Source organism: Lolium rigidum, chromosome 5, assembly GCF_022539505.1.
Source record: "Lolium rigidum isolate FL_2022 chromosome 5, APGP_CSIRO_Lrig_0.1, whole genome shotgun sequence".
In the NCBI taxonomy this organism is placed as follows: domain Eukaryota; kingdom Viridiplantae; phylum Streptophyta; class Magnoliopsida; order Poales; family Poaceae; genus Lolium; species Lolium rigidum.
In genome coordinates this window covers 137,232,510-137,241,782 of record NC_061512.1, presented here as the reverse complement: position 1 = coordinate 137,241,782, position 9,273 = coordinate 137,232,510, and positions in this window count along the sequence as shown.

The window sequence follows — 9,273 nt, the reverse complement described above, 5'->3', positions numbered from 1 at the left end:
AAGGGAGCTGGAGCCTGGAGGTGGAGTGGAGTCGTCAGTCGTGGAGAGGACAATGGTTGTCCGGCGCTTCGAGCTTGCTTGGAAAGTTTGGATCAGGGCATCTCCAACCGGCCGACCCAAACGGACGCGCTGCACCGTTTGCGTGGCCGCCCGGACACGCGGACAGCGCCCCGCGTGTCCGTTTGGGTCGCACGCGGCGCCCAACGCGGCGACCCAAAGAGACGCCACGTGGTTCGTCTTCGTTGCGCGGCGCTGCGCCATGGCAGGCCTTGACGGGACAGCCATGGTGGGCGGTGGAACGCGCGGGAAAGATCCCGCGCGCACCAAGGTTCCCGCGCGCGCGAAAACGCCATTGGCGTGCGCTCGCGCCCAAGTTTCCCGCCAGACCGCCGGCTATAAAAGACGGCGGCGGTTTCACCTGCACCGCATCACCGTTCTCTTCCCTCCACCTTCTCCGGCGCTATGCCGCGCACCCTTCAGTCCACATGGGCCAAGCTCTCCCTCGCCGCCCGGGCCAGGTTCCCGCGGACGGACGAGGAGGAGCGCTCGGACTCGCGGTGGGTCGCCGACGACGACGCGCTCCGCGTCGCTGCCGAGGCGGCGGCAAAGAAGGCCGGTGACGCGGAGGGCTGGCACGAGACCGCGGACGGCTGGTACGAGGCCGCGGAGGAGGGGGCGGCCGCCGCGGAGGAGCCCGTCCCCGCGGAGGACCTCGCGCTGGCGAACATCAACGCCGCCATCGAGGAGCGTCTCGCCGACCTCACGCGCGTGACGAAGGAGCACGAGGGCATCTGGCGGGCCGGCCGCCGCCGCTAGGCGACCTCCTCGGCCGGAAGAACGAGCCGCTCGCTATGCGAGCAGCCCGTCACCTCATCCGGATGCCGTCGCCCGAGCGGCGCGCCCGGGAGGATGCTGCGTCGGCGGAGCGTGGCCGGCAAGAGCGCATGCGCCGGCGGCAGGAGATCCACGAGGGCCGGGCACCCGCCCGCGTCCGCTCGGGAGGCGCGCACCGCCGTGGAACGCGCCGCTCCGCGGAGAGGTGGAACTATGCGGGAAGCGGATGATTCCGCCTCGGGAGGCGGAGCGCGAGCGCGCCCGAGGTGCGCAGACGGAAGGAGGAGGATGATGGCCTCCGTCCAAGCTGCCGAGGCCCGCCGCCGCGCCGCGCCGCCGCTCGACGCCCGCGCCGCCGCCGACGCGCCACCCGGCCCGTAGTAGGCCGGAGTGGAATCCTCACGCGTACGAGCCGCCCGCGTCGAGTGAAATCCACGGCCCCGACGGCGAGCCGGCGACGAGTCGCCGGCGAGGCCGCCGGCCCCGTACGTATTTAGGATAGAAGTAGTAGGTAAAAAAAATTGTAATGAGTTCTATTTAATGAAAAATATTAGTTATGGCTATGACACGCGGGCCAGGGGCGGACAAGGGGCGGACGCAAGCGACCAGCCTTTCGCGTCCGCGGCCACGCAAACCCGGCCAAAATTTAGGCCGAGTTTGCGTCGATCCGGACGCCGCGGGCATCCGTTTTAGGGATGGGTCCGCACGCTGGGCCGGGTTTTTGTCCGGCTGGACCCATCCGGACGGGCGCGGGATGGGTCGCCCCGTTGGAGATGCCCTCAGTTTTGGCCCATATTAATGGATTCGCCGGTGGTTGGAGCTGAAAGATCTCGTCACTGCATCACTGGGGCCTGAGAGCTTGCTTCGTGCTCTGCCCTCTGTCAGGAGACCGGACCACCGCTGCTGTCATCGGTGCCTTGGCCACTGCCACACGACGTGCATTTATCAAGCAAGGACGGACATGCACAGTAAGTTTTCAACAGTTCTGCAAAATTTATTGTTGTGTACCAACTTTTTTTTTTTTTAACAAGAGTGGCCCTAAAAGGCTTGGAAGCATTCATTAATAAATAACGGTGGGTACAAGATTTATAACAATGCCGTTTTACATCTCTTGTCCTAGAAAACCTGAAATTTGAAGAAAAGGCATTGAACTTTGCAGAAAGGACCTTAGCAAGAAATAGAAAAAAGCAATCAGGTGCTTGGTCTCCTTCTCCACCGGTCGCCGGCGACCTCAAGGCGTAGGACGCCGAGGTCGGAGAGAAAGTAGCTCGCGGCGCTCTCCAATCCGACGAAGAACTACCAGTGCCGGCCGCAACAACACCCCCGGGGACGAACCACTTGGTGGCGTAGCAACGGCGAGCTCCAACATTGTGCGCAGAGAGCCTCCAGAGGAGGTAGAGCTCCTGGTTGAGGGCCGCCCTTCGGCCATCGAAAAAGGGGGCGAGGCAGCGGAGACAACAAAGGTGAAAGGATCGTATGCCGCACCTAGAGGGGGGTGAATAGGTGCTAACCAATTTTTAGTTTTTTTTTTTCATTTTAGGCTTGACACATAGGTAAATTCTCTAGATATGCAACTACGTGAATTTACCTATATGACAAGATTAACAACTAAGCAAGATATAACAACGCAATATATATGAGATAGAGTAGGATAGAGGTAACCGAGAGTGGAGCACACGGAGACACGGAGTTGATTCCCGTAGTTCTCTTCCTTTGCAAGAAGGTACGTCTATGTTTGGAGGAGTGTGGTTGCTACGAAAGCCAAACCAACGTCACGAAGGCTTCACTCAGGTCTCCTGTGAGCAACGCCACGAAGGCCAAGCCCACTTCCACTAAGGCCTTGTTCGGCAGTGGGGGTTTGCCAGGTTTTATGGTGGGTAATCCCGACCCAGTTTAGATCCACCACAAACCACGACCTGACCGTTCGGTAGCCCGGTTTCGGGCGGGCTCAGCCCAGTTGACCCCCAAAGATACACGCCGGGTACGTCGGGTTGGAGTGGAACGGAAACGCTCGCCCACCCTCGCGTTTCTGGCTGCTGGCGACGCACGCCGCGAGGCCCGCGACCAACCCGACCTTCACTCGCAGCGTCGCCGACCGAAGCTGCCGACGGCGTCGGCCGCTCCGCCTCTCGCAGCCACTCCAGAGCTTCGTCGTCTCCTTATTCCGATCTCGCAGCCCTCGCTCGTTTCCTTCCGACGCCGTCGACCCCATCAACGCCGCCGCCGCCGTCGATGCCAAGATCCCTCCGCCGTACGTCTTCGCCGGAAGACCTGGCTTTACTCTCTGTAAGTTCTATCCAATTCTTCCCCTCCTCTCCCCATCCACCGCTAGATGCAGACCTAGGGTTCTTGATCTAGTTCCTGACCTAGGGTTCTTGAATCAAGTTAGACTACTCTGTAAATTTTCAGATTATGGATAACCAGGTCAATACAATGTAAAAGTAGCATGCCTAACCATATTTGGATGTGATTGAAGATTGCACTCCATGGACATATGAGATGCTTTCCGACCCATCAAGCCAATGAAATAGTAATACTGCCGAGAAAAAATAGTGGAACTTGAGATATAAACAGTGTAGACTGCCTAGTTAAGTTTTATTTGTGTCAAAATAAGAAAAAGTGTAGAGAATTGGCGCCTACTATTTCTGAAAAAGATAATGCTGTGAGCAATCAGCCTGTAGAACTGTAAGTAGATTTAGAAGAAAGAAAATCACTGAACTTGGAATACTTCCTTTCATCAACGATGTATTTACAATTCTGAAATGTGTTCACGTGGAAGAGAAGCTACCTTTTCTCTTAATAATACATACCTTTTGCACTCATCAAAATATTCCAATCTTAACATACATTGATGTAAGTTTAGCTTACAAGGAGATGGTTTCTCCAGCTCAGTTTGTCTTGTGATTCTTTTTCCCAAACAAGCATCTTAATTTTGATGTACCATATGCAGTCCTGTCATTTATTTTGTTTTAACAATCTACTTGTGTTGTTCTTGTTTTAGGATGAGGTTGCTAAAGTCAAGGCTGCTGGCAGGGCACTTCATGTTCTATGTGATGGCAGGTGCCCTTCTTCTTGCAGATGGACGAGCATGTTGGACGCTATCTGCGAGCAGATGGTGTCGTCGCTGAGCACACATCGTGCGCGACGGTGACCCGTAAATGAGATGCTCTTCATCATCTGCGGCAAGCTGGAGAGCTCTACGACGGACAGCGGCCGAACCAACTTCTTGAGCTCCATCACGCTCCGGCCAGGGGACTTCTTCAGCGAGCCGCTCCTGACGTGGGTGCAACTTACTGCATTGTGGTGCGGTCGGTGAAGGTGGAGGCGACTTCAACACGCGTTCTGGTACTACTTCTTGAAAGTTCAGAGATGGTAAACTTATAGGGGGGTGAATAGGTTTCTACAGATTTTAATTCTTTCTTTGCAATATTAGCTTTGCGAAATATAAAGGTGAGCCTAATGCAAACTAGGTGAAACAACCTATATGAGGATACAACTAACTCGAGCACGAAGGCTGTCACAGGCAGTTAAATCACAAGTAAGGAGTTCGGTTAGAGATAACCGATAGCACGCGGAGACGAGGATGTATTCCCGTGTTCCCTTCCTTTGCAAGAAGGTACGTCACGTTTGGAGGGGTGGAGGTCCCACGAAGGATTCCCCATGCCACGAAGGCTCACCCTATTCTCCAGAGCCTATCCCACGAAGGAATAGCTCACTCACTTGTGGTAGACTTTGAGGTAGCCTCCGAACCTTCACAATCTTGTCAGGAGCAAATCCACAGCCCGGATGCTTCCGGACCACTCTTACCCACCTAGGGTTTCCAAGGAACCCTAGAGAGCAAGCTTCTTGATGAATACAAGGGGAATGATATTTGGCTTGGTAGAACAGTAGATCGGGTTGTCAACACCCGTATTTTTAAGTCCGGATGCCTATTATGTCATACATCGCAATCCCAGGAATATTGTTGTTGCGAGGCATAATAGTTAAGTATCACAGTCATCATTCATTACAAACCATAAGGTCTTACATTTGGAATCACATCATCCATATTACACGAATAGTTGATCTATTGATCAACGAACAAACACAAGTTCATAGCGGAAGCGTAAGATACAAGGACTCTCTAGTCCACGAGCCAACGCTTGACGTCGGAAGACTCCTAGTTGTCGTAGGCGTCCTGCTGGTCTTCACCTTGATAGTTCTGCTCGTCTTCATACTCTGGCCATTTGAATAGCCAGGGACAAAGCCGTGAGTACGTTGAGTACTCGCAAACTAATACTATTGTAAGTGCTATTCAGTTCTAGTAGGGGTACTAGGATCTAGTTTGATTTGCATAAAGCTAGTTTTATTTCATAAGCAGTTTAGTAAAAGACTCAACTTTGCTAACTAACTCAAGTGGGAACATTAGTGTCATTCCCACCATTCATGTGGTGATTTCAATTCAATTCACCACAAGACACTTCACCATCACCCTTTTCAACATCATTTTCAAAGATATGACATTGGAAACTGTATGGCATTTCCAACCGTCCGTAACCGTGGACGCGGCTATTCGAATAGGTTTACACTCTGCAGAGGTTGCACACTTGTGCCACAACATTTGATTACATCCGTCGGGAATAATCCCGAATCATCGTAACTCAGTACGCGGATCATCAACCTTAACCTTTCACTTATATATCCTAGTATAGGCACCTCTCCCCATGAGCTTGGCCTCCCGGTGAAGACAAACCGTCAGCTCGGGAACCGCACAGGGCTTGGCCGTACAATTCACCTCAATTCACATCATTTCTCAACAACGGAGGCAGCCTCGGCGTAACCCCTATGATGCTTGTTCAGAGGGAACCCATACTAAGACACACAAACTTCCAGCTAAGCCCTACCCATAATCAGGTATTGTGGGGGTAACTTGTAAATTGGAAAGGTATCGCATCCAAACCAATATCAGTTTTAAATCAAAAATCACCATCTTCTCTTGGTCATATCACCTTTCAAAAATCATTCAAAAACAACTTCACTTCACCAAGTTCCCATCTAGAGTAGTCAAGTTTTATTTGTTAGCAATAGCACTAATCATGAGGGGTGCTAACTTAGCATTGCTTGTTCTAGCTCTAAGCTTGTGCTCATATGCTACTCTGGACCAAGTGAAAACATAAATCAAAAAGTACTTTGAAAATAAAGCATTAAAACTTGTATAATAAAAATTGGGATAGGACCACTAAGCATAAGGTAAAAAGAGGTGATGCATTGCTCTTGAGAGCTTTGCTCTTAGCAAGTATGTTAGCTTGCCTTGGTGGTGGTATTGATCAAATTGATCTTCTTCTCCTTGGGACTAAGCCTCCTCCTCCTCTTGATACTCTTCCGTACTAGCGTCTAAAATACGAATACGAAGTACAATCACCACACAAGTTTAACTAACTAGGCTAATGCACACCTCATAGGTCACACAATCTAATCTAACATCACAACATGCTTATTACATAAGTTGGCTTTGGTGTATTCTCCAGAAAAATGATTTCCTCTCATTGAATCTTGTTAAGATTTAATTTCCTCAAATAATATTATATGACCTAGGTTGACCAAGGTCAACCTCTTCATAAGTATTACTTGGGAAAATAAATTTAAATGAGGTGGATCACCTCATACTATTTAAGTAACACTACATTTGCTTTAAATCTCAAGTAATTCATATAAGAGAGTTTGAAACCAGGGGTCCAAGCATCCCATGAATTCATGTGAGACAAGTTTAAATGAAGTGTAAAACTCCACAATATTTACTTTAATAGTTTTGGACAATATCAACTAGTTAAACTAGTCAAATGATCCTTTAATTAAACTAGGGCATGATCATGCAAAGTGACCACACCATTTTATTTCATAAACAATTAGTGTAAGTCAAAAGTGAGCTATTGGAGTTGGAATTAACTTAATATCTAATTTGGTTGATTTTTAAGAATTATTTGAATAGGGAAAAGTCCCTGTTTTGTTCTTTTTATCACATTTATTCTATAACAGATCTAGAGTTGGGTCCAGTGTAGTTTTGTAGAGAATTTGACAAGGTTTCCAAATATATAAAATTTGTCAAATTTGGTTTGGTAGATTTTCCCCTATTTAATTTTGAAAACAGCATCTGAGAATAATTAACTAAATTCAAAAATTCAGATTTGAATTGTGGGCTTAGGCGGGAAACTAAACGGGCTGCACAGCGGGAGAGGGAAAATGGGCTGGCCCAGTACTGCGTCTGGCACAGCGGGCCGCCTGACAGTGCGGGGACCACCTGTCGGCGTGTTTTAAAACACCGAACCGGTACGAGGAAAGGGAGCCGTCGGATTAGATGCAGATCGGACGCACGACGTGCGTCGTCGTCTCCGACGAGAAGCGAGGCTACTGGCGGCGAGGGCAGGGGGTCGACGGCTCACCGGCGGCGCGGCGAGGGTCGGTGACGAGTTGCGGCGACGTTGTTGATAAAGGGGAAGCAGAGGGAAGCAGTTGCGTCACCGGGGGTGGCGTCCTTCTCCGGCGGGCTCCGTGTACTGGCGGCGGCGATCTTGCAATTGGGGCGGTGTGGTGGTGAATCGAGCAAGGCGAGGTGGCTAGGCGGCTCAGGGTGAAGAGAAGAGGCGGGTGGTGTGGTCAATTTGACTGGAGGGGCGCTCCTTTTATAGCGGCGAGGGGTGGCCAGGGTGCTGCGGAGGTGGCGATCATGGCGACGTGTCTACAGCGACGATGATGGACGGGCGATGACGCAGGCTTGCAGGCGACATCCTGGCGGTGACGCAGCGCTTGACGGCGTTGAAAATGAGGGAGAGATGGGCTCGTACGCATGACGGGAGCGGCAGTACCCGCGGCGGACGTCGGCGAGATGGGCGTCGGCTACGGCGTTCCCGCGGTCCAATGGCATCGTCCGGGCGGCGCGCAGGGTGGTGTCGTGGAGCGTTTGGCGCAGAGAGGAGCGAGAGGGGTCAACGGAGGCGCTCGGGCGACGACGTGGCCAGACGCGTCCGCGACGCTCGCCGTGCGCGCTCTGGCGTGCATGTGCACGTCCTGGGCGTGTCTGGGCGTCACGTTTTCTGGCGCGTCCGATGCACAAAACGATCGAGGCTGGTGTCCATTCGACTCAGGGGAGTGTGTAGAGTGTGAATGACATGGTGGTACAGGGCTGAGGTGAGCAGAGAGAGAGATGGCATGATCATGCCATGCCATGCCACGGCATGGTGTGTTCTTGTCCAAATGGTGATGCAAATGTGTACCACTTCTTGTCTGGTGTGCTTGGCAGGCTAGAGGGAGGTCAAGGGAGTACCAATGATGACCTAATGGTGATGGTTTAGGCTATGGTCTCGCTGTGTAATACAATGTGTTGGTTTGGCAGATTGGTGCTCACCAAGTGTTTGATGAAATGGCCGCAAGAAAAATATTTTCAAATTTTGAATTGAATTTTGGTGGAGTGTGATGATATAATAAGAGAAGTAGAATGGAGGTGGTGGTGGTCAAAATGGAGTTGGAATGCAAAAATCCAAAATGCATATGATCTAACATATGCAACAATGTCTCCACTTTGCTAGCTTGCCAAATGAAATTGAGAAAGAATTTGGGGTGGTGGTCTTGAGCAAAGTTGTTCTCCTTGATGTTGTCTTGGATGAGGTGCAAAGGTTGGGCAAAGTTTAGTTGAGAAAACTTGAAACAACAGGGCTCAAAGTAGGCATCAGGTTACAATTGTCACATGTGACCATATTGCATGTAACTTGGAAATTGAATTTGATTTTGGTTTGATTTGAGTTTCTTCACTTCCAAAAGTGTTTAAAAGTGTTTAGTAACCATTTACAACCAATGGTGCAAGCCAAAGTGGTCTAGGTTAAGTATTTGCAAAAATGGCATAAGCCATATGTGTGTGTGGAGATGGATTTTCTCTTTTCTTTTCTTATTTCTTTTCTCTTGAATTTGGGTGATCTAAAGATCAATGTTAGGGTTTAGGTACGAGTGTAAACACATAAGCACATAACATGGTCAATTGCACAGTCAAGTAAACAATCAAGTGACCTATATGCATAGCACTATATGATGAGAAAAAGTTTTTGTTGGTTCTTAATTTTGGTATTTGGGAGATTCTCTCTTTGTCTCTTTATTGAAAAATTGGGATGTTACAAACCCTTCCCCCTTACAAAAGATCTCGTCCCGAGATCTAAAGAAAAATTAGGTACTAAAGAGATCTGGGTATTCCTTCTTCATGTCCTCTTCGCGTTCCCAAGTGGCTTCATCTTCAGTGTGATTGCTCCACTAAATCTTCAGGAACTTGATACTCCTGGTGCGGGTGGTCCTGAAGGCTTCTTCAAGGATGCGAATAGGCACTTCACGGTATGTCAAGTCCGTGTTGATATCCACCGAGCGGTGATCGATATTCTTGAACACTTCAGTCTTCTCGGGGACTTCAAGGCACTTTCG